The 25,003-nt window shown below is 44.8% G+C and overlaps 1 pseudogene; it reads left to right on the top strand.

Moving 5' to 3' along the window:
- Positions 1 to 18,081: 18,081 nt before the first annotated feature.
- On the top strand, positions 18,082 to 24,689 carry LOC130103505 (vitellogenin-like; annotated as a pseudogene).
- Positions 24,690 to 25,003: the final 314 nt, after the last annotated feature.

The raw sequence follows: 25,003 nt of genomic DNA, 5'->3' as shown, positions 1-25,003 counted from the left end.
GTGTTATTTGTAATGTAATGCAATCTAATGTTAATAAATACCCTGCAAGTGTCAGAATTGTGTGAACTGATTTTATTTTACAATAATACTCAGTGCTCATAAAAGGTTTTTTTTACACTTGACAAAAAGGTTCACTATTTATTCTTTATTTATGAAACATATATATAATATGGTGCCCGAGAGGGGACATGTTCGGTTTGCATAGTTTTGTCGTGGTCACGACATATTAATTTGTGGGAACGTGATAATATGTTGTGGCCAAAAGATCATTTTGTCGAGCTAACAACAACATTTTTATGTTGTGGGCACGTGATGTGAAGTCGTGGCTTTAAGATCCAATTTTAAAGGGAAGGACATATTTTTCTTGTGGCCATGAATTCTTGATTCTTGAGGGAACAACATCAACTGTATTTCCTGTGGCCATGAGTATAATGTGTAAACAAACCTGCGTGACCATAGCAACATGGGAATATCGGAAATGGATATTGTTAATAAATTAAAATGTTATTTAAATAGTTCATTAGCAATAAATGTTAAAAGATTATGTAAGAACATAAAATAATATAGGCCTACAAGAAAACATTTTCATCCACCCCATCCCACAGCCTTTTAAATTCATTCAATGATCATGTCTTTTTTATTTAATATTAGGGTATTATTATTATTAAATAGGCCCCTATAGCCTATTGATTACTAGCTGAGATAGAATGAAATATATAGCCTAATATGATACATTCCTGTAAAGAGAACTTCCTGTACAATTCCCATAAGTGCGCCTACAGAAATAGAGTCATAGAATCAAGGCTTTATTGGCATGACTGTCGGACACAGTATTTTTAAAACATAGGCTAACCTCTATGATACTGTGAGTAGGCCTATAGATAATACAGAATGTTAATTGGGTAAAGAGACAATGAGATCAAGGGACAATAAAAAAAAATGAATATATATATATATATATATATAACGTCTCAGGTTACGACTGTAACCATAGTTCCCTGAGAAAGGGAACGAGACGATGCGTCAACGACGCTTTGGGAACGCCCCCAGCGTGAATGCGTCTGAGCATCAATGTCAACTAGTCCAATGGAAAGAATGAGCGTCACGGGCGGGTGACGTCATGACAAGGAAGGGATAAAAGCACATCCGGTGCAAACCGGCATTAGCTTCGAAATCGCCGAAGCAAGCCGATCACAGGGATGGAGGAAGTATGGCAGGGTGACGCATCGTCTCGTTCCCTTTCTCAGAGAACTATGGTTACAGTCGTAACCTGAGACGTTCCCTTTCGAGGGAACTCGCGATGCGTCAACGACGCTTTGGGAACGAGAATACCCAAAACGTCAGACTTTCAAATGCCTGAGTGTCAGCCTGTTGTCACACTGCACCAAGCACCTGGGATCCTGAGGCAGCATCCATGTCCAAGCTGTAAAACCTCACGAAAGTGAGCGGTGAGGACCAGCCCGCCGCATCACAAACGTCTTGGAGAGAACTCCAGATAATACGCTTAGAAGCCATACTCCTAGTGGAATGAGCCCTGACCACCAAATGGTTGGCCAGAAGACTCACAAGGAAGAAGAACAGTCTCGACTATCTATTTGCTCAATAGGTTGGATTTTCTCGACAGAGAAGTCCAATGAACATAAGTGTCCAGTGCTCCCACTGGGCACAAGAGGTTCAGCTTTTCCTGGTCCAAAAAATGGGGGAGGGCAGAAACCTGCAGCACAATAGGCCTCGGAATAATGGTAGGCACCTTTGGAACATATCCATGTTTCGGGTAAGATTGTCTTGGCCATCCCCGGTGCACTCAAGGCAGGTGGGGACCGAAAGGGCCTGAAGGTCTGACTCTTATAGGGACGAAATAGCTAGCAGAAAATAGTCTTAAAATAAAGGAACTTCTCTGAGACCAAATCTAAGGGCTCGAAGGGAGCCCGAGATAGGCCTTCTAGAACTATTGCCAGGTCCCAAGCCAGCACCCTAGTGCAAGTTGCAGGCCTCAGCCTCAAAGTGCCACGAAGGAAATGAGTGATCAGGGGGTCTCGACCCAAAAATGAACTGCCCACCAGGGCGTGGAAAGCCGCAATGGCCGCCACGTATACCTTAAGCGTGGAAGGACATAGACCTGATACAAAGCGTTCTTGCAGAAACTCGAATACTGTGTTTACTGAACAGTTAACCAGATCCCACTGACGCTGGTAACACCAAGAAGTGAAAAACTCTCGAAATAGTGAATATAGTTTCCTCGTAGCGGGAGCTCTGGAGCTTAGAATGGTCTCAACAACCTCGGTTGAGAGACCACTCTCTTATGAGTTGGGCCCCCTCAGAGGCCAAACCCACAGTTTCCAAATCCCCTGCCGGGGGTGCAATATTGCATCCCCTGCCTGAGACAGAAGGTCTCTCCTGATCGGGACCTGATCGGGACCTGATCGGGACCTCCAAGGGAGGTCCGTCAAGGAGAAAAATTAGGTCCGCAAACCAAATTCAGTTCGGCCAGGGTGGTGCTACTAAATAGGCTTATTCTATCCTGGCGGAATCACTCCAGAACTCCTGGGAGCAGAGCAACAGGGGGAAATGCGTACAGACGTAGCCTCGGCCACATCTGCACCATAGCAACTATGAGGGATAACCAGAGTGGACAGTGCGTCGTATGCTGAGACGAGAACAAATCCACTTCTGCCTGGCCGTAAAACTCCCATATTTGCTCCACCGCCTCGGGGTGGAGTCCCCTGGCCTCAGCCCCTGCCTCGACAGGGTGTCTGCTCCAATATTCTGGCCCCCCTGGAATATACACTGCCCTCAGACAGCGTAATTTCCTGAGGGACCAAAATAAGAGGCCACCAACGTGTTGTCTGTGGGTCAAGAACCAGAGTTTCCTCCATATAACCAAGGTGCGGGGATACTGCCGCGTGATCTTGATCGTACGGAATGGGTCTCCCCTCAGGGAGAACCCTCTGGTCCTGAGCCACCACTGTAAAGGTCTCATGTACAGCAGGTCAAAGGGTATCACATTGGACGCTGCTGCCCTGAGGCCTAACAGTCACTGTTCCAGAACAACACATGATGGCCCCTCAGGTCTGGGAGGAGGTGTCTCAACGCATTGAAGACGACCATCATCTCTAGGCAATTCATGTGCCAAGCGAGATGATGACTCCTCCACAAGCCCTGAGCTGAGCGGCCTTCCAATACCGCTCCCCAGCCGGTGAGGGAAGCATCTGTCGAGATCACAACTCGATGGCAAAGAGCTCCCAACACCAGACCCTGGGTTAAGAACCAGTGTTTCCTCCATATAACCAAGGCGCGGAGACACCGCCGCGTGATCTTGATCAAACGAAGTGGGTTTCCCCTCGGGGAGAACCCTCTGGTCCTGAGCCACCACTGTAAAGGTCTCATGTACAGCAGGTCAAAAGGTATCCCATTGGACGCTGCTGCCACAAGACCCAACAGTCTCTTGAACTGTTTTACAGTGCGTGACTGGCCTAGCCTCAGCTCTTATGTGGCTATTAGGATAGCAGCTATAGGAACGGGCGACAGAGTGGCCCGCATCGTCACTGAATCCCATACCACACCAAGGAAAGTGGTTCTCTGTACTGGAGAAAGCACACTCTTCTTGGCATTGAGCCTCAACCCCAACATCTGCATATGAGCGAGAACGACACATCGGTGCCGAACCGCTAACTGTTCTGATTCCGCTAGAATCAGCCAGTCATCTATGCAATTCAGAATGCGTATGCACTGCAGCCTGGCGGGGCCAGAGCTGCGTCTACACGCTTCGTGAATGTACGGGGTGATAGAGCTAGACCAAAAGGAAGTGCCTGATACTGGTGTTCTTTGCCCCAAAGAAAACCTCAAGAACCTCCTATGCTGAGGGAGGATAGAGATATGGAAGTATGCGTCTTTTAGATCTATCGTGACAAACCAGTCCTCGGATCTGATTTGAGTCACGATCTGTTTGAGTGTCAGCATCTTGGACTTGAGTTCCAGCACCAAACACTCCAACAGACGAAGATCTAGTATGTGACGCAGCTCTCCATCCTCTTTTGGAACAATGAGATAACGACTGTAAAGACCCGATGCAATGTCGGGTGAGTACACCTGCTCTATAGCTTTCTTTGCTAACAGGGCCTTTACCTCTTGCTCCATTACCAGAGCCTGCTCGGAATGCACTAACGTAAGCAACACTCCGTTGTAGCCTGGAGGACGAGAACCAAATCTGCCTCTTACTACTAACTGCAGGACCCATAGAGATACACTACCGTTCAAAAGTTTGGGGTCGGTACGATTTTAAATACTTTTAAAATAATTCTCTTCTGCTAACCATGGTTGCGCTTATTTGATTAAAAATACAACAAAAATCAGTTATAGTATTAAATATTCCAGTGTAAATCAGCTGTTTTCTGTGTGAATATATAGTAAAGTGTAATTTATTCCTGTGATCAAAGCTGAATTTTCAGCATCACCAGTGTCAGTGTCTTCAGTGTCAAATGATCCTTCACAAATCAGTATAATATGAGGATTTGATGCTCAAGAAACATTTATTATTATTATCAATGTTGAAACAGTTGTTGGTCTGTCAGTTGTACAGTTTTTTTTTTTTTTTTTTTTGGATTCTTTGATGAATAGGAAGTTCAAAAGACTTTTGTAACATTATAAATGTCTTTACTGTCACTTTCGATCAAATTAATTATTCCTTGATAAATAAAAGTATTGATTTCTTTCCTCCAAAAAATAAAAATAAAATTCTCACTGACCCCAAACTTTTGAACGGTAGTGTATATTTGGCAGTAGCTTCCGTGCTGCCAGAAAATCTACCAAGGGAACCAGCCCCTCGAGGCTGGCCTCTGGTGTAATAAAGACAGCCAGTTCGGGGACCTGAAGCATACTGGCAGGAACCACCCGAACTGACTGTTTTCGAACCCCCCTCAGAGGGCGCGAGTCCGACGCAATGTCGAGTTGACGCTGCGCCAGAAGCTCGCTGGAGACCGCTGCACCCCGAAGCACCAAGGGTGGCGGGGTTGGCAGAACGGTCCCCTGAGGGCACCAAGATGGAAAGGGCACCGTATAATGAGGTGTACACCATTCCACCCCGGTTGGGGCTGCCCTCACCGGTCTGACGCCGGTGGCACCAGACCTTTTCTTTTGAGCCGCAGCCTTCTCAGCGTGAAGAACGGTCCTCGGATCCGGCTTCTGCTTTGAAGGCTTTGGCTGCTGTGTTGTGTATGAGAAACTAGACGGCTGGAGCTGCTCACGCCCAGCAGCCCCAGGGGGTTGGACATAGCGAGGGAGAGATTATCTTGTATCTTTCTCCATGATTCCCATCAAATTGAGCCAGAGGTGTCTCTCAGTGACCACAAGGGCTGCCATCCCTGAGAGATAAATCTGTGGCCCGACGGAGTTCTCAAACCCCATCGGGCCAAACTCCCTCACTTCTGTCCAAATACCGCAGCAGGTCAGCCTGATATGCTTGTAGCACTGCTATAGTGTGCAAGCAGGCTCATGCTAGACCCACTGCCATATATGCTTTTCCCACTAGATTAAAAAATAGTTTTCTTTAATGGTTTAGTGAGAGAAGCCGACGCCTTCAGGGACGATACTCCCCGTGATGGAGATGGAAAAATAGAGGGAAGGAAACTCGTTTAATTTATTTTATTTTTAGGACGAGTGCCCCCTTATTTCTGCTGGCCATTAAATATTTAATTTATCTACAGCCTTAGTAAACACCTCCACCAGCTTATTATTTTTTTATCTATATTCTTTATATATATTCACTTTATTTTATATATAATATATAAACTATCATATGTATATAGTATATATAGGCTATATACACTCACCGGCCACTTTATTAGGTACACCTGTCCAACTGCTCGTTAACACTTAATTTCTAAGCAGCCAATCACATGGCGGCAACTCAGTGCATTTAGGCATGTAGACATGGTCAAGACAATCTCCTGCAGTTCAAACCGAGCATCAGTATGGGGAAGAAAGTTGATTTGAGTGACTTTGAACGTGGCATGATTGTTGGTGCCAGAAGGGCTGGTCTGAGTATTTCAGAAACTGCTAATCTACTGGGATTTTCACGCACAACCATCTCTAGGGTTTACAGAGAATGGTCCGAAAAGGAAAAAACATCCAGTGAGCGGCAGTTCTGTGGGCGGAAATGCCTTGTTGATGCCAGAGGTCAGAGGAGAATGGCCAGACTGGTTCGAGCTGATAGAAGGGCAACAGTGACTGAAATAACCACTCGTTACAACCGAGGTATGCAGCAAAGCATTTGTGAAGCCACAACACGCACAACCTTGAGGCGGATGGGCTACAACAGCAGAAGACTCCACCGGGTACCACTCATCTCCACTACAAATAGGAAAAAGAGGCTACAATTTGCAAGAGCTCACCAAAATTGAACAGTTGAAGACTGGAAAAATGTTGCGTGGTCTGATGAGTCTCGATTTCGGTTGAGACATTCAGATGTTAGAGTCAGAATTTGGCGTAAACAGAATGAGAACATGGAACCATCATGCCTTGTTACCACTGTGCAGGCTGGTGGTGGTGGTGTAATGGTGTGGGGGATGTTTTCCTGGCACACTTTAGGCCCCTTAGTGCCAATTAAATTCCACGGCCTACCTGAGCATTGTTTCTGACCATGTCCATCCCGTTATGGCCACCATGTACCCATCCTCTGATGGCTACTTCCACCATGTCACAAAGCTCTAATCATTTCAAATTGGTTTCTTGAACATGACAATGAGTTCACTGTACTAAAATGGCCTCCACAGTCACCAGATCTCAACCCAATAGAGCATCTTTGGGATGTGGTGGAACGGGAGATTCGCATCATGGATGTGCAGCCGACAAATCTGCGGCAACTGTGTGATGCCATCATGTCAATATGGACCAAAGTCCCTGAGGAATGCTTCCAGCACCTTGTTGAATCTATGCCACGAAGAATTGAGGCAGTTCTGAAGGCAAAAGGGGGTCCAACCCGTTACTAGCATGGGGTACCTAATAAAGTGGCCGGTGAGTGTATATTTCTCATACGCTGGGGAAAGAGATGGCAAATCCACTTCCCCCATGATTGTGTCACTTTCAATGCCCAGCACATCTACCTCCTCGGAGGTAGAGCACTGAAGCATTGATTTCTCTCCCCGGGCGGAAGAGACCGCAGCTCGGGCTTCCGAGACCGGCAAGAGAGCACTGGATCCCTCGTGGAAAGGGAGGAGATAAGATCCGCGGACCCGTCTCCAACCCCGTAAAGAGATCCTATTCGCGATCCACAGGAATGCATTCTCCGCGCTGCCTCGGCAGACGCGGGTCCTGCACCCTGAGGATCGCGAGCCTGGCCACTTTCCTCGAAAAGCGCCAGGCGAGAGCGGAGCATGCGGAGCGGAAGCATCTCGCAATGCTGGCAATCAGCCCCCTCGAAGGCTGACACCGCATGCTCCACTCCCAAACAAACTACACAAAGCTCGTGTGTGTCCCCACCCGTTAAATAACGCGGGCAGGGAGAAGCACAGAGTTTGTAAAGTTGGTTCGCCATAACTCTTCCCAATAATATCGAACAGACAACAATAAATAGACAGAGACAGAGTAACACAGATCGCTTGCTGAGGCACAGAAGCTAATGCCGGTTTGCACCGGATGTGCTTTTATGCCTTCCTGGTCATGACGTCACCCGCCCGTGATGCTCACTCTTTCCATTGGACTAGTTGACATTGATGCTCAGACACATTCACGCTGGGGACGTTCCCAAAGCGTCGTTGACGCATCGCGAGTTCCCTCGAAAGGGAACTCCCTGTTCAGTTCAGTTCTGTTATTCTCGTGTGTATTGTCCAAGTTTATTAAAAGAAGTTATCGTGAGATATTCTGCGTCATGCATTTATTCAATACCACCATATATGTGACAATATCAGTGAATTAATTAAAAATACTTTATGGGAAACAAACTCTACAAACTCTTTTTTGTAGCTTAAATATTATTTTAACATATATCAGTTATATATATATATATAATAGGGGTGGAACGGTACACAGAAGTTTCGGTTCGGTTCATACCTCGGTTCAGACGTCACGGTTCGGTATGATTTCGGTACAATGGAGTGAAAAGCAAAACAAAAATGCAGAAGGCATTTTTATAAATGTCTTAAGCCTTGTATTTTTTAAATAAGTTTTATTAATAAAGGCATAGAACCAGTTTATTTGTAGTGCACTGACAATAGTAAAAAGATGAAAAGACCTTGAGATATGTTTGGTAATTGTACCTGAATGAATTTCAAATTAATTTACTATTTCAGATCAATATATTTGTTTTCCTTCATTTTAGTTAACCCTAACTTTATTCTCATCTGAATTATAAATAGTTGATTTCCGTATAAAATAATACTACCATTCAAAACTTTTGTTAACAGTTGTAGGTTACAGTTCGACAAGAGTTTAGAGTGTGACAAAAGCACAATGTTGTGTTTTATTGCGAGTGTAAACAAATATAAGTAACAATTTGCAGTTTTAATGATGTCCTGTATAAAAAAAATGACGGAGTATGTTTTTATGTTTCCACTGTTCGATCGCGCAGGAGAGATTATTATCGCTCTCGCACGCGCGCGCACACACACACACACACACACACACACTGTTCGATCGCGCGATTCGCGCCCGCGCCTCTCTCTCGCACACGCGCGCGCGCGCGCACACACACACACACACACACATACTGTTAATCGCGCCTCTCTCTCTCTCTCTCGCACACACACACACACACACTCCAGCACTGCAATCTTGATCACAGTCTTGATCGCAGCCTGCGTTCACAGTCACACCAAAAGCGAATAAAGTGAAATTTATCGCTATTTAAGAGGGGTTTTTTTGTACCGTGTATTCTCCGTGCAAATTCGTGCACCGAACCGTGACGCCCGTACCGTTTCGGTTCGATACGAATACATGTACCGTTCCACCCCTAATATATAACTGATATATATATATATTAGTGCTGTCAAACGATTAAAATATTTAATCGCGATTAATCGCATTAATGTCATAGTTAACTCGCGATTAATCGCATTTAATCGCACATTTTTATCTATTCTAAATGTCTCTTGATTTCTTTTTGTCCCATTATTTTTTTCTCATTTTAATGCTCTTATCAACATGGAAAAGTGGATCGGCTTGCTTTGTGCAAATGTTTTTTATTGAAAACAATATTGGCATATACTGTTCAATTTCACACTAAAACATTATCACTTGGAGCAAATAATCTCTCACACAATATAACACTGTCCATCAATAAAAGGGTGAAATAAATACTGACGAGGTCCTGATATTGACGAGGGGGCGGAGAATTCGCATCAGCTGTGTGTGTGTGTGTGTGTGTGTGTGTGTGTGTGTGTGTGTGCTGGCCATCATCAAGTGGTATTCAGACTGGACGTGCTGCGATGATGATAGCTCAGTTCACAACGACAAAACACACATATCACTTTGGTCTTGTCAATGGAACCATTTGGCAACTTTTTAAAAGTAAACTTTCCATTCAGAATCTTATTGGCATCCATTTCGGCGTCTCACGCTCGTCATCCACTCAAAACTGGACGTTTTGAACGTTCCTATAACATTCAGAAATAACGTTTTTATAACTTAATGGGAACGTTATGAAAACATTCTTATAACCTAAAATTGTTAGCTGGGGAAGAGGAGAGATTCGCGATTGCACTGAACACGTTTTAAGTGCAGGCATATTCTCTGAGTGAGCCCAGAGAAAATTCTTACAAGAGCAGCGTGTATCTGAGAGCGCGCGCGACTCGAGCAGAGAGATTCGTGCTCGGCACATTATATTCCGCGCGCGAGCAGAGAGATTCGCGCTCGCGCATCCGGCTCGCAAGCCCAAACAAGTGTGTGCTGCGTGCCTGTTGTTTTGTTTCCGGTCTAGCTAGATCCGCTTGCGCTTTCAAAACGTCCTCGCGCGCCGCAAGCCATTGAAATGAATGGGTTTCATAGCGCAGCGGCCCGCATGCCGTCCTGTTGCAAAAGCATGTGAAAAAAAAAACTACAAAGTTTGCTAGGCCAAAAAGACCGTTAATCGCGCGATAAAAAAATTAACGCCGTTAAAATGGGTTTGCGTTAACGCCGTTAATAACGCGTTTAACTGACAGCCCTAATATATATATATATATATATATTAATAGGCTAATGACAAATTATTCAAACTCATTTATCATAACATACTAGTGTAGCCTAAGCCTACCGAAATACAGTCATAAAGTCCAAACTTTTATGGCATGACAGGGCATTTACAAAACATAAGTAAAATAACATACAGTAAGTTATTTAGGTAAAGAGATACATGAACTGAATGGGAAATAAAGCAAATACATAACAACAAATAATAAATATAACCAATAATAATAATAACATAATACATAACTTCACAGCGGTGAAGACTCTGGGCTGGACAGAACCAGCGTGAAGGCCCTGGACTGGGCGGAACCAGCGGCGAAGGCTCAGCAGGGCTGGACGGGACCAGCGGTGAAGGCTCGGCAGGGCTGGATGGGACCATCGGTGACATGGCGTGCCATGGGAGGAAGCTCTCCAGACATCTGGAGAGTCCCTCTCTCCAGTCCAGACCAGAGAGATCTGGAATCTCCCTGGGATCAACCACCTTAGCCCCCAGCCGGTAACACGCCTTAATCGCCTCATTGTCCAGAGAGTAGGAGGCAGCGAGAGGAACAAAACTCCAAGTGAAGTGGAACAGATTGCGTCTATCCAGATCTGTCCAGCGAGCTCCCAGCTCATGTTGGGGTCGGTTATTCTGTTACGGGTGTGGTGAAGGTAGATGAAGACAAGAGTCCGGATTTCCAATTCAATAAACTTTACTATTAAACTGCTCAAGAAACAGGTATAGGCAGGCAGACGGGCAGAGGATAAACACACCAAGGTAACACAAACACACCATACACAAACGATAACCGACCAGGAGTGAGGGAGAACACAGGGTTTAAATACACATAGAACAGATTGGGGAAACAAGGCACAGCTGGGGCAAATGAACTGATAATGACAGGTAAACAGGTGAATTAACTAAACAGTAACGAGGAGCAGGAAAATGGAAACAGGACTGATCCAAATACAAAAAGAACGGGGGAAACACAGGACACACATGTAACAACGGGTGCACTAACAAGCATTAATTCATACTTAATTAATGCACAGATAATCATGAGTTAATGTATAACTCATGAAGAACTAAACCATTAATTAATTATTACTGCATCAGCAACTAATACAGAGTCTATATGATTAATAGATTGAGTAATAAATTAATTGCTATTAATTAAATGTGTCATCATGTATTAATTCCTTAATAACATATTTTATTAACTAATAGTGTAAATTAATGTGTTGTCTGCTTTAACTAATCATTAGCTAATGATTTGCAAAGGTATCATTATGTTATGACTTTACTTGTTGAGGCACATGACTATTAACTAATTGTTAAGTTAGTTTCAGTGTGCAGTGTGAGAGGGGGAGTGGCCACTCTTAGTGTCACACTGCACACTGAAACTAACTTAACAATAGTCATGTGCCTCAACAAGTAAAGTGGAGGGGGATTGGCCACTCAGTGTGCAGTGTGAGAGGGGGAGTGGCCACTCAGTGTTTAGTGTGAGAGGGGGAGTGGCCACTCAGTGTGCAGTCTGATCGTGCCCATAGCAAGACACCTGTCAAGTTTGAAATCCATCGGACTAATGGTTCGAGAGATATATGAATAACAGAGACACACACACACACACACACACACACACACAGAAAGACGTACCTGTAATTTATAGATAGATATAATATTCAGAAGTAAACAGCGTAGCTGACTTATTCATTTGTGGATGTTAACTGTATCTGTAAGTGTGACGATTCAGGGAGCAGGCTGCACAGTGAACTCAGAGAAAACGCTACGCTTGAGCAAACAGTTTGTGAATAGGCTACTACAAATGATGACAGTGAAAGAGACTGTGAACGCTATTGCTACTATTACACAGTAGCGATAACATTAAGCGCACCAGAATGAAATATAATATTCAGAAGTAAACAGCGTAGCTGACTTATAGTTCTACCAGAAAGACTCGGGAGAATAAATACTGTAACAATAAATACATTTATTGATAGCCCAGCAAGCAATAAAGTTATTTGGCGTAGGCCCCGTCCATAGCTCGCAATCCGAGGGTCCGGACTCTGCATTTCCTGCCTGAAGACGAAGGCAAGGGCGCAGCCGACCCCCTGTGAGGTATAGGAAGGGACCATTCTGGTGGTGGTGGGGAGGATGGAGGTGAATGAAAGCGTCAGCATCTGCGAACTCAAACATGTGTAAGTACTGGTCTTTTATACCGCAAGTATTAGACACGATTGGATAGATGAGAAGGTAATAAGTGACGTAGCAATTGAGTCTTCCCGGCAGAACTTAACGCTAAAGCTTCCATATTCAGTTAACATCCACAAATGCATAAGCGCAACGATTCAAGAAGAAGCTACACAGTGAACAATGAGAAAACGCAACGCTTGAGAAAACAGTTAGTAGTGTAGGGTCTGGACCCATCAGACACACACTAATTATTCAATATATACAAAGGCTTATGAAACTCCAAAACTTACATCCCAAATGAAACTGATTACCTGATAAGGAGATTTTACGACCTCCACAGGAATGTGGCCACGTGCACAAGAGAGAGACAATGGGAAGACAGAAACCCTCTTTAAAACAGACTTTGCTGCATTAATCATAGACTAACTGATCTATAAATGAACATGCTTCATATCATTGTGTAAATGATTTACTGTCTTGTGTACTATTATGTATATATTATGGTATGTACCTTGGTATACAACCAACTAACGATCAATGTAACCTCACATGTATCATTCCTCCTACCTAATTCATCCTCATTTAATGACTCACACTTTGATGTACATCACCTTCTTCTAGAATGCAGTGTGGATGTGTTATATCTATCTGAGCATTAATGAAGGTATAACCATGCTTGGGACAAAGACTCGTAAATTAACTAGAGCAACCTTCCCACTCGGACATGTCACCTTGCTTATTGCTTGCCAGTCAACCCTTAGGGGTTGGATCTTTCTCAGGCTTTATTAGGGACAGTCCACATGTGACATCCCTCTCTTAGTTTTTCATCCAGCCGCAACACTGTTTCTGGTGATACTGGGGAACCCCCTCCCCCTCCATGGGGGCCCCCGGGGCCCAGCAGGCCTTGATCCAACCAGATATGGGCTCATACAGGAGAGAGAAGATTCTCTCACAAAGAACCAAGGACAATCTCAGGAGTTTGGAACCAGGACTCCAACCAACAACGACTCCAATCACCCACTCTTCCAACTTCCTCACTTCTCAGGGGTGCTCGCCGTGGCCTCAACAGGGCCCAGGGCCCCAGGCCTTGACCAAATGTGCTCATGGAGAAAGATAACTTTCAAACAACTTCCACTTGCCACTGCCGAAACCCTCAACGACTTCAATTTTCCACAACTTCGAGAATTGTTCCCACTACAAATGCAAGTATTCAATTCAATGAAATGTGAAAATTAAATGCTGTTGGTTCTTCTCATAGTTAGATGGATTTTCTCCATCGTTACATCATTCCATCTCTCACTCCTTTTTCCTACACATGTATTTATGTATTTATGTATGTTTGTTTAGTTTATTCATGTTTATGATTTAGTTAATAAAACTTGTGCACTTTATGTATTTGGTTCTGATTCACTGCTTGCAAACAAAGTCTCTTTTACGATCTTGATCTTGCTACATGCTCAAAGCGCTGTACATGCTAAGAAATAATTATTCTTCTGTGGCCATTGAAGATACCCTTTTCTTAGAATAAATTAATAATCAAAAGAGTTAGTTGGACGAACTGATTAATTGACTGTAATATTCATTTAGCCATGTCAAGTTAATCCAATTAACTGACCCAAATATTCATAATTAATAATTAATATAATAAGACTGCTGCTGCTCCCACCTGTCCTCCGGCCGCAGCCCCTCCGTGCGCTCGTCGTCGAGGTCAACCTTCTGCGGCGTCCTCCGTTCCCGCGAAGCCCCAGCAGCAGCCACCCCCCAGGCCTCAGCGTGGAGCAAGCCGCAGGAAGTCGACCACGCCCATCCAGTCGCTGCCAAACCAGGAGGCAAGCGGAGGTGCAAACGACCCTGAGACGGGCGACCCAGAGGTGGATCAAGTTGCTCTTAAGGAGATGGTGAGCGCACCGCTCCTTCCCCCGGTGGAGGGCCTGGCGGAGAATCTTTTGTTTCAAGGCTGCCATTCAAGAAACGCATTTTCTGAGAAGTGCATCCGTCCCCAAGATTGGTTTGCAGCCATTGACCTGAATTGCAGCCATCGACCTTTCATGTCTCAATGCTCCCTGGACACAGACCGTTTCTTCACTTTGCGTTCGAGGGACGGGCATATCAGTACAAAGTCTTACCCTTCGGACTGGCCCTGTCGCCCCGCGTCTTCACGAAAGTCGCGGAGGCGGCCTTTGCTCCCATGTGCGAGCGTGGTGTTCGCATTCTCAACTACCTCGACGACTGGCTCATTCTCGCCCAGTCAAGAGAGGAGTTGTGCTAACACAGGGACATGGTGCTAAGTCATCTCAGCCACCTAGGGCTTCAGGTCAACTGGGAAAAGAGCAAACTCTCCCCCGGGCAGAGGATCTGCAGCCGCGGTTACGTCGCTCGGATTGCTTCATATGAGGCCGCTCCAACACTGGCTCCACGATCGAGTCCCGAGATGGGCGTGGCAGAGCGGCTCGTGCCGGGTCCAAGTGACCCCGCACTGTCGCCAAACTCTCAGCTTGTGGTCGGACCCTTCGTTTCTGCGGGCAGGTGTTCCCCTAGAACAAGTGTCCAGGCATTCTGTGGTCTCCACGGATGCCTCTGCCACCGGCTGGGGGGCCACGTACAACGGGCATGCAGCTTCAGGTCTCTGGACGGGGCCTCAACTGCATTGGCACATGAACTGCCTCGAGTTGTTAGCAGTACATCTTGCGCTGGGCCGCTTCAAAATGCTGCTACTAGGCAAGCATGTACTGGTCCGTTTGGACAGCACTGCGACCGTTGCATACATCAAACGCCAGGGTGGTCTACGCTCCTGTCGCATGTCACAACTCGCCCACCATCTCCTCCTCTGGAGTCAGAAGCATCTGAGGTCGCTTCGTGACGTTTATATTCCGGGCCTGCTTAACCGTGCAGCTGACGAGCGTACCGGGAGAATGGCGACTCCATCCCCAGGTGGTCCAGCTGATATTCAGGCTCTTCGGGACCGAACAGGTAGATCTGTTTGCTGCTCCGGACACGTCTCACTGCCAGTTTATCTATTCCCTGACCGAGGGGACCCTCGGCACGGATGCTCTGGCACACAGCTGGCCCCCGGGCCTACGCAAGTATGCGTTTCCCCCAGTGAGCTGGTTCCCGGACCTGGTTCCCGGAACTGGTGCTCCTCGTGACAGCCCCTCCCTGGCCCATCCCTCTGAGAGAGGTCCTGCTCTCTCAGAGACGGGGCACCCTATGGCACCCGCGTCCAGACCTCTGGAAACTCCATGTCTGGTTCCTGGACGAGACGCGGAGGTTCTAGGTGACCTACCCCCAGCAGTAGTTGACACCATCACTTCCGCTAGAGCCCCCTCTATGAGGCGCCTCTATGCGTTGAAGTGTAACCTATTCGTTGACTGGTGTTCTTCTCATGAGGAGAACCCCCGAACTTGCTCGATCAGAGCTGTGCTTTCCTTCCTGGAAGTTGGGTTGGAGCGAAGGCTGTCTCCCTCCACCCTTAAAGTGTATGTTGCCACTATCGCCGCACATCACGATGCAGTTGAAGGTAAGTTGTTGGGAAAGCACGACCTGATCGTCAGATTCCTGAGGGGGGCGAGGAGACTAAATCATCCTCGTCCACCCTCTATATCCTCTTGGGATTTGTCTCTGGTCCTTTCGGCTCTTCAGAGACCACCCTTCGAGCCTTTGCAATCAGCGGAGCTAAAAATTCTGTCTGGTAAAACAGTACTCCTGGTTGCATTGGCCTCCATCAAGAGGGTAGGGGAACTGCATGCATTTTTGGTCGACAAATCGTGCCTAGATTTCGGCCCGGTTAACTCTCACGAGATCCTGAGACCCCGGCCCGGATACGTGCCCAAGCTTCCTACAACTCCCTTCCGGGACCAGGTGGTGAACCTGCAAGCGCTGCCTTCGGAGGAGGCAGACCCAGCCCTGGCTTTTCTCTGTCCCATCCGTGCTCTGCGCCTGTACGTGGACAGAACGCAAAGCCTCAGGACCTCAGATCAGCTCTTCGTCTGTTACGGAGGCCAGCAGAAGGGAAAGACTGTCTCCAAGTAGAGGATGGCCCACTGGATAGTGGATGCCATCGTTCTGGCTTACGAAGCCCAAGGCGTGCCTTACCCGCCCGGGTTGAGAGCCCACTCCACTAGGGGTGTCGCTTCTTCTTGGGCCCCACAGCGCCTCGCTGACAGACATCTGTAGAGCTGCGGGCTGGGCGACACCTAACACGTTCGCTAGGTTTTATAGCCTACGTGTTGAGCCGGTTTCTTCCTGTGTGCTCGCTTCAACCAGCCGGTAACACCGAAGTTTCCGCTCTAGTGACGGCTTGCTGCGCCACTCCCCTCCACATGGAGCGGATACGTGCGCTTTTCTGCTCCAGTCGAGTTCCCCACTTAGGCGAACCCTGTAGAGTTCCTCCGCACCCCTTCAGCAGTCAGACGTTGGGGAGTGTCTGACGCCAGGCCTAGTGCTCGTATGCTTGTGTAACTTGTGCTAGGCTGGGTTCCATATGTGGTGATCCCTGCGGCGATCCCATATGCGTATTCTTCCACGACCAGCTCCCTGCGGTGAGCCTGTGTCTTTCCCTTGGCAGAGTCTGCTCTGCCGTCACTGTCCGGTGTAGCCTCCCCCTTCTCAGGCTGGAGCCACCCCAGTGACATTCCATATGTTGCACTGCCCCTAACCGGCCAGTCCATATGTGTATTCTCCACGTCACCTCCCTTCGGGCAGGATGTGGCATCCGCAGCGTCCCTCTCCCCTGGAAAGGCACGCTTTCCCAGTGTTATCCAAGAGTTCCACTGTGTGGGTTATAACGGAACAGCAGTCTGAATTCCCTCTACGCAGGCCTTCTGCCCCAGCCAGTTGGGGGTCTGAGAGTCCTGCGTAGGGCGCTGGATGTGGCAGCAACCGTGGCATTTTCCATGGGATCCCAATTTGTCGTAACGTCCCGTCGCCACGGTTGCTGACCATCGCTGCACGGCCGTCTCAATCTCGGCTCCTCAGCGAAAAACAGTGTGTGCGTGCGCCCGCTTCCTGTTTACACCCGCGCTGCGGGGCGGGGCGCGTGACGCGTTTCACGCACGCAAACGGTCATTGGCTCGTTCTGTAGATACTCGAAGTTGATAGGGCTCCCTGAATTGATCCTAATTTCGTCATCACGTCGACGTTACGTCTCCCGTTCCCTCCTTCAGGGAACGAGGGTTACAATAGTAACCGAGATGATCTTGCGTGTGCAGAGAGCATCCTAATCTAGAAACAGGACAAAGTTCATTCAATGTTATTTCACCAGTCTTTCAATAAAATTATTAAACTAATATGAACTTTAACATTAGATTAAGGGCCAGGGTAACCTAACCCAAAACTGATAGCTAAGATTTGCCTTCAAGCAAGGGCTGTTAACCACAATTAATATTTGTATAAAAATGTACAATAATATTGAATAAGTTTACTGTAATATACCTCAATAGCTAATTTTATTACTTCAGCATTATTTTATATGATATAATTGAAAACAATCACCTTTTTTGAATATAAAAGACAGATGATCGGCATGATTTCACTGTGGACATTGGCTGAAGAATGACATGATGACAGGCCAGGGTAACCTAACCTCTACTGATAATTATATTCAAATAAGTTGACAGAAGTCTTGTCTTTTGTACAATTTGGTATTTCCTTAAATATATCTGTTAATAATTATTTAAGAATTAATACTTGGTCAGCAAAAAACTACTATAAAAGGTCAGTTTCTCTGAGTAGCTCTTCACAAACCATCAGCCATGAGAGCTGTTGTGCTTGCCCTGACTGTAGCCCTTGTGGGTAAGTCAAAATATATTTATATACATTTCTTCTTCTTCTTCTCTTTTTAACTCTTTAGAAAAAAATCTTTAAAAAATTTCAACCTCTTGAAAACTAAATTAAAAAAGATTTTCACAGATTATTTATTCTGTTTCTTTCAGCGGCTCAACAGATCAACCTTGGTAAGTAATATGATATGGCAAACGAGTTTTAAGTGGTAATTTAGACTGCATTATTGCTTAAAAGTAATGACCAGTAAAAGTAATTGACTAAGATCACAAATTCTGTACAATTTTCAGTTCCTGAGTTTGCCCCTGATAAGACCTATGTGTACAAGTATGAGGCTCTGCTCTTGGGTGGTCTTCCTCAAGAAGGTCTGGCCAGAGCAGGAATAAAAGTTAGCAGCAAGGTTCACATCAGTGCTGTGTCAGAGAACACCTTCATGATGAAGGTAATGATCATTGAGAACTGTAAACACAGTAGGTGTTCCACACTGACAGGAAACTAAGAAAAAAATGTGTTAGCAAGATCTAGTTACAATAGCAGCAATACCCTCATTTAAAGTAAATATGTTTCCATACAGCTCATGGATCCTCTACTTCACGAGTATGCTGGCATTTGGCCCAAGGATCCATTTGTTCCTGCCACTAAGCTCACCTCAGCTCTGGCTGATCAGCTTCAGATTCCCGTCAAGTTTGAGTATGCTAATGGTGTGGTTGGAAAGGTATTCGCCCCTGCAGGAGTCTCCCCTACAGTACTGAACCTGCACAGAGGAATCCTCAACATCCTTCAGCTTAACCTCAAGAAGACCCAGAACATCTATGAGCTGCAAGAGGTGAGAAAGTGATCCTAGTACACTTGATCCATTTTGAGTTCTGCAATCTAATTCTTTGACTTGTCCTTCAAGGATGGAGTTCAGGGTGTGTGCAGAACCCACTACGTCATCAATGAGGATACAAAGGCCAACCACATTATTGTCACCAAGTCTAAGGATCTGAACCACTGTCAGGAGAGAATCAAGAAGGACGTCGGTTTGGCGTACACTGAGAGGTGTGCTGAATGCACAGAGGTAATGAAGAAGACTGGAAAGAATTGAAATATTTACTCAATATAATGAAAATGCCAAGAGTCACATGGTCACATACTTTTCTCCCAACAGAGGGTCAAGAGTCTGATTGAAACTGCATCTTACAACTACATCATGAAACCATCTGCCGCCGGTGTACTGATCGCTGAAGCCACAGTTGAGGAAGTGCATCAGTTTTCACCTTTCAATGAGATTCATGGTGCTGTCCAGATGGAAGCAAAGTAAGATTGATCCTCTGTGAGATTTCTCTTAAAAATATGAAGTAACAATATTACTAACAAATAAATAAATAATTTTTTTCCAGACAAACCTTGGCTTTTGTTGAGATGGAGAAGACGCCTGTTGTTCCAATCAAAGCTGATTACTTGGCTCGTGGATCCTTGCAGTATGAGTTTTCAACAGAAATTCTTCAGACCCCCATTCAACTCATGAAGATCAGTGATGCACCCGCTCAGGTATAATTCATTACTTAACATCTTTAAAAAAGTCTTCAAGCCTTTGATACATGAAGACGTCATCTGAGTGTTGCCCTTACTCTTTCTAGATTGTTGAGGTCTTAAAGCACCTTGTTGAAAACAATGTGGCCATGGTCCATGATGATGCTCCACATAAGTTTCTTGAGCTCATCCAGCTCCTGCGTGCTGCCACCTTGGAGAATATTGAGGCCATCTGGGCTCAGTTCAAAGACAAACCAGTTTACAGGTACAATGTTTGAGCAATAAGTTCATAGCAATATAGTTCAAGGGAAATTTTTACTATGAATATATTTTGAAAACAATGAATCTGTTAGGCGCTGGCTTCTGGATGCTCTTCCTGCTGTTGGCACACCAGTCATTGTAAAATTCATCAAGGAGAAGTTTCTGGCCGGTGAACTTTCCATTCCTGAGTTCATTCAGGCTCTTGTGGTTGCTTTGCAAATGGTCACTGCTGATTTGGAGACCATCCAGTTGACAGCTGTGAGTACATCTTACTATACTCAAAGTGCTGTTCTTCAAATCTTACCTAAATCAAATTAATCATTTCTATATGTTGCTGAACAGAGTTTGGCAATGCACGAGAAAATCGCCACAATCCCAGCTCTGCGTGAAGTCGTCATGCTTGGATATGGTTCCATGATTGCCAAACACTGTTTTGCAGTTCCCACTTGCCCCTCCGAGCTCCTCAAGGTAAACACCTCAAGACATCCATAAATTTCTGTCATGGACATACTATAATATTTAATATTTGTCTAACTGTACGTGCCTCAAACTCCTCAGCCCATCCATGATATTGCTACAGAGGCCATTTCTAAGAATGACATTCCTGAAATCACTTTGGCTCTGAAAGTTATGGGAAATGCTGGTCACCCTGCTAGTCTTAAAACCATCATGAAGCTCCTACCTGGACTGAGAACTGCAGCTACTTCTCTGCCTCTTAAAGTTCAGGTTGATGCCATCTTGGCTCTGAGGAACATTGCCAAGAAAGAGCACAAACTGGTAAGTGTCAGACACTGTAGGAATCAATTACTGTAAAGATTACACACATTTTCATTCAATAATATACTAACCTTGTTTTCTGCCTCAGGTTCAGCCAGTGGCCCTGCAGCTTGTATTGGACAGGGCTCTCCACCCTGAAGTACGTATGGTTGCTTGTATTGTTTTGTTCGAGGCCAAGCCCTCAGTGGCTCTCGTCTCCAATCTTGCTGGTGCTTTGAAGACTGAGACTAACATGCATGTTGCGAGCTTTGCCTATTCCCACATTAAGTCCTTGACCAGAATCACTGCACCTGATATGGCATCTGTGTAAGAATAACAAATCATTTTTCACATATTTTAATTTAACAGACAAAATTGAGCACAAGCCAGAGGTAATTATGGTTGTCCATTTCAGTGCGGGTGCAGCTAATGTTGCCATCAAACTCATGAATCGCAAACTGGACAGGCTTAGCTTCCGTTTCAGCAGAGCCATTCAGCTGGACTTCTATCATAGTGAGTCTTGCCATTTTTTGAGAGAGATATAAAAAATGGTTTATTGGGTGTTTCTTAAAATGTGTAAAAAAAAAATTCTCCTGACACATTAAATGTATTCTTACCTCTGTCCCTGTGCAGCTCCTCTTATGATTGGAGCTGCTGGTAGTGCCTACATGATCAATGATGCCGCCACCATCCTGCCCAGAGCTGTTGTAGCTAAAGCACGTGCTTACCTGGCTGGAGCTACTGCTGATGTTCTTGAGGTGGGACAACCAAGACTTAAAAAAAAACTGATTCATGGTTTTAAATTATTGTCAGTCTTCTCTCAATTGATCCTTTCAAACAGATCGGTGTGAGAACTGAAGGAATTCAGGAGGCTCTCCTAAAATCTCCTGCTGCAGATGAAAGTGTTGACCGTATCACAAGGATCAAGCGCACACTGAGAGCTGTAAGTTTTCATGTCCAGTGTACAATATAATTGTTTACTTTTAAGAACTATTATAAACATGATATAGACAAAATGTATATAACTTCTCTGTTTTAACACCTCAAGCTCACAAACTGGAAGGACTTTCCAACCAATCAGCCATTGGCTTCAGCCTATGTCAAAATACTTGGACAAGAAGTGGCTTATTTCAACATTGACAAGACAATAATTGAAGAAGCAATACCGGTATTGTGTTTTAGCTCATGTCTACTCTCTCATTATCATATTTGTTTTAGATCTGTCTCACAAATAATTCTCACAATTAGAAATAAGTTTCTCATAAACACCATCCCCAGATGGCCACTGGACCCAAACCACGTGAACAGTTGAAGCGTGCCCTTAAAGCTTTGCAGGAAGGAGTTGCCTTCCAGTATGCCAAACCCCTGCTTGCATCTGAAGTGCGTCGTATCTTGCCAACAGCAGTTGGTGTGCCCATGGAGCTCAGTTTGTACACTGCTGCTGTTGCTGCTGCAAGTCTCAATGGTGTGTTTTTTTCTTAGAATTTTTTAATCTTTCTTGGATATGAGGGAGTCACTTCGAAGTTTAATGTTGCTCTGTTCATCCTTCTAGTTAAGGCCACCATTACACCTCCTCTCCCTGAGGAGATTGAGACTATGACTCTTGAGCAGCTCAAGAAGACTGATGTTCAACTCCAAGCTGAAGCTAGACCAAGGTAGACTTTTGAAGCTACATTCATGAAGATGAGATATAATGTACACAACAGTTTTACAAACAATCTCCCTTATTCTTATTTCAGTGTTGCTCTCCAGACCTTTGCTGTGATGGGAGTGAACACTGCCTTGATCCAAGCTGCTGTTATGGCAAGAGGAAAGATCCGTACTATTGCCCCTGGAAAAGTGGTTGCAAGAGCAGACATTCTCAAGGGCAACTACAAGGTGGAGGCTCTGCCTGTTGATCTTCCTGAACACATTGCTGATGTCAGGTAATGAAATATTAGTCAGACCGGTGTAGCAAACAATTCATAAACAATTCAAAAGGCTTCTGAAAGTGAGATTCACCTTTTTTTTTTTTGTTCCAACAGCTTTGAGACTCTTGCTGTGGTCAGAAACATTGAAGAGCCCAACGCTGAGAGGATTGTTCCCTTAGTACCCGAGTATGCCATGCAGAATACCCAGACTCCTGCTGATTATTTGGTAAATTTTGAACACACATGATGGATGTGTTAGTATTCTGAACATTCATTTGCTTTAAGTTTTAAAACAGCAAGGCATATAATATTTAATTATTCTTTTCAGTCCTCTGAAACACCAGATGAGACTTCTGTGAGAGCTGCTGCTCCATTTCACAAGACTCTCTGTCTTGCTGTCCCATACATTGAAATCAAGGGGTGCCTTGAGGTGCACTCTCACAATGCTGCTTTTATCAGAAATTCTCCTCTCTTCTACATAATTGGACAGCACTCAGCCCGTGCTGCACTGACAAGAGGTATTCATTCAGAGAAGATTACATTGATTAAACTAAAAAATTTGCAGACAAAATAATAATTGTCATTCTGGATTTAGCTGAAGGTCCTGCAGTTGAAAGACTGGAGCTTGAAGTCCAAGTTGGTCCTAGAGCTGCTGAGAGGCTCCTTAAGCAAATCAGCCTCATTGATGAGGAGACTCCAGAAGGAAAGGCCTTCCTGTTGAAACTGAGGGAAATCCTGGAGACTGAAGACAAAAATGCATCCGTCTCCTCTGAAAGCAGCAGTAGCAGCCGCAGGAGCCGCAGGAGCCGCAGCAGCAGCAGCAGCAGCAGTTCAAGTTCCTCCATGTCCAACTCTCGTAGGAGTAAGGTGAGGACGTGGAAGGTAGCGTGTTGGTTAAGTAGCCAATATTTGTCTCATAAATATATTTTTTTCACTGAATCATTTTATATGGATTTTTAGACTGCCATGATCATGGAGCCCTTCAAGAAATTCCACAAAGATCGGGTAACTACTAAAATTACTACTTTTAATATTATTACTTTAGATTATATTGATTACTTATTACAAAACTTATTTTTGCTTGCAGTTCATGGCACCCCATGGTGCTTCAAAGGCAGTAAGCAGTGGAAGCACTGCATCTAGCTTTGAGGCTCTCCAGAAACAGGTGAATCAACTAGTGTCATTAATAACATATAATCCAAAGGTGACATTTTGTACTAAATTCCACTTAAATTGATTATGGTTTATGCTTTCAGGCTATATTTCTCGGAAGTGCTCTTCCACCTGTTTTTGCTGTCATTGCCCGTGCTGTGAGAGTTGACCACAAGCTGCTGGGCTACCAACTTGCTGCATACTTTGACAAGCCAACAGCAAGAGTGCAGCTCGTTGTTTCCTCCATCGCTGAAAATGACAACATGAAGATCTGTGCTGATGGAGCCCTGCTGAGCAAGCACAAAGTCACTGTAAGACTGGAACTATTATCAAAAATTAATTTCTCAAGTGAAATAATTTACATCAATACCATCCTTTGAACACAAATGTCCTTCAGGCCAAGGTTGCTTGGGGTCAAGAATGCCAACAGTATGCAGTCACTGCTAAAGCTGAAGCCGGTGTCCTGGGCGAATTCCCTGCTGCACGTCTAGAGCTGGAATGGGAGAGGCTGCCAATAATTGTCACCACATATGCCAAAAAGTAATGTTCAGCAACACTGAATGACAAATGTATTGTATAGTTTAGAAAATGGCACTGGTTTGATCTGCTCTTCTTTGTGCATCCCTTTACAATTAGGCTGTCTAAGCACATTCCTATGGCGGCTTACCAGACGGGCTTTAGCCTAGAAAGAGCATCGAACAGTGAGAAAGAGATTGAACTGACTGCAGCCTTGCCAACTCAGAGATCCTTGAATGTCATTGCTAGGATTCCAGAGGTGAAATAGTTTTCTGTTAAATTATGACTCTCACAGAGATATAAGAAAATACAACTAATTAATTTTCTTCCTGCTGCTCTAGATGACACTGTCAAGGATGAATATTCGTCTCCCTGTCGCTGTTCCCATCAATCCAGATGGAACTCTTTCCATTCATATCGATGAGGACATTCTCTCCTGAATCCAGAAACATTTCAAGGAAGAATAAGACATGAAGAATTACAATTTACATTTTCAGAAGAAAATGTGAGCTGTATTTATGTAGAATTTATTGTTTTTTTGACAGTTTAATTGAATACATTAACAATGTTGTGATGTGTGTAATGTAATGTAATCTAATGTTAATAAATACCCTGCAAGTGTCAGAAATGTGTGAACTGCTTTCATTTTACAATAACACTAAAAGACCTCATCAAAAAAAATACGTCTTGAAGGTGCACTATGTAAGAATTTTGCAGTAAAATATCCAAAAACCACCAGGCCAGTGTTATATATTTTGTTTAGTTGATTACTTACAATATCCCA

The sequence above is a fragment of the Rhinichthys klamathensis genome, unplaced genomic scaffold (assembly GCF_029890125.1).
Source record: "Rhinichthys klamathensis goyatoka isolate OS25496 unplaced genomic scaffold, OSU_Roscu_1.1 h1tg000289l_1, whole genome shotgun sequence".
Taxonomy (NCBI): Eukaryota; Metazoa; Chordata; class Actinopteri; order Cypriniformes; family Leuciscidae; genus Rhinichthys; species Rhinichthys klamathensis.
Note: the sequence above shows the minus strand (reverse complement) of the source record. Positions and strands in the feature narration are given on the sequence as shown.